Source organism: Trichechus manatus, unplaced genomic scaffold (genome assembly GCF_000243295.1).
Source record: "Trichechus manatus latirostris isolate Lorelei unplaced genomic scaffold, TriManLat1.0 scaffold00154, whole genome shotgun sequence".
NCBI classification, from domain to species: Eukaryota; Metazoa; Chordata; class Mammalia; order Sirenia; family Trichechidae; genus Trichechus; species Trichechus manatus.
In genome coordinates this window covers 4341319-4343180 of record NW_004444090.1, presented here as the reverse complement: position 1 = coordinate 4343180, position 1862 = coordinate 4341319, and positions in this window count along the sequence as shown.

The window sequence follows — 1862 nt, the reverse complement described above, 5'->3', positions numbered from 1 at the left end:
ATTTCTTTGCCAAAGGCTTATTGTGAAAAGTTATTTAAAATGAAACGTTAAGGGACTGGAAAGAATCTTTTGTAATAACTAGGAAAATACCTTAGTAGTAATTAAAAACGTAGAGTCAGATACAGCTTTTCTGAATGGTAAACTACATAAAGTAGTATCCTCTCGGGAAAGAATTTGTTAAGTACTTTATAACTTATCAGGGACAGCAAAGGTCTCGATGCTTGAAAAGACATGCACCTCTTCTACATAAACAAGTGCTAAGTGGGTGGGTCTCTGGAAGTGTCGTAAAACATTTGTGAATGTAAGATAGAGAATTTAGGAATAAATTATTCTGTATTTAAATATGATTTATCCATCACTTAATGATGCAGGAATCTATCAGTCCTTCTGGACTAGACTATTTTCTGAAGGCACTGGCTATAGGTACACTAAGAAAGCAGAAGATAATAAGAAAACATACCAGAAACCAAAGAGAAAACCTTCTCTACTTTCCCTTTTTTTGTTATGTTCCACCCCCTACATCTACAAATTAATAACAGTTAATGTATGTTGAGGGGCTGAGGTGATTCAGTGGTAGAATTCTCACTTTCTGTATGGGAGACCCAGGTTAGATTCCCAGACTGTGCACCTCAAGCACAGCCACCATTCGTCTGTCAGTGGATGCTTGCGTGTGGCTATGATGCTTGTCAGGGATTGAACTGTGTCCCCCGAAAATATGTGTCAACTTGGTTAGGCCATGATTCCCAGTATTGTGTGGTTGTCCTCCATTTTGTGATTGTGATTTTATGTTAAAGAGGATTAGGGTGGGATTGTATAACACCCTTACTATGGTTACATCCCTGATCCAATGTAAAGGGAGTTTCCCTGGGGTGTGGCCTGCACCACCTTTTATCTTACAAGAGATAAAAGGAAAGGGAAGCAAGCAGAGAAGGTGGACCTCACACCACCAAGAAGGCAGTGGCAGAAGCAGACCGTGTCCTTTGACCTGGGGTCGCTGCACAGAGAAGCTCCTAGTCCTGGGGAAGATGGATGAGAAGGCCGACAGAGGGTGAAAGCCTTCCCCTGGAGCTGACTCCCTGCATATGGACTTTTAGCCTACTTTACTATAAGGAAATAAATTTCTCCTTGTTAAAGCTATCTGTTATATCTGTTATAGCAGCACTAGATGATTGAGACAATGCTGAACAGGTTTCAGGAGAACTTCCAGACTAAGACAGGCTAGGAAGAAAGGCCTGGCAATCTGTTTCTGAAAATCGGCCAATGAAAACCCTATGGAACCCCATGGATTACAATAGTCCAATCCACAACCAATCATGGGGATAGTGCAGGGCCTGGCAGCCTTTTGTTCCATTGTACACAGAGCCACCATGAGTCAGGGGCCAACTCCATGGCAGCTAACAACAACAATATGTGTTGAGTTCCTCCTATGTGTCAGGCACTCATCTAAACACTTTGTCGTGTTATTTATCACAAACTTTAGAGATAAGAACTATCATCCTTGTTTTACAAATGAGGAAACCAAGACACAGAGTGGTTAATTAACTTGTCTAAGATGACACAGCCAGTAAGTGATAAAGGCAGGATTTCAGTTTGGACAATGAGACTCCAGTGTCTCTTAAGCCCTGGTAGGTACTGTCTCTGCATACAGTCACAGTTCATGCTCATGGGGTTAATATGGGACATTTGTCCCAAATGTCATAGAGGTCTCAGTCAAGCTAAAGGATGTTCTTGAAAAGAAGAATCTAGCAGCCAAAATATTTTGTCCAGGAAGAATTCTGGAAAACAGAACAAGGTTCAAGTAGAAAAGTAGGAGAGGTCAGAAGTAGAAAAGTAGGAGAGGTCAGACTTCACATCCATAAACT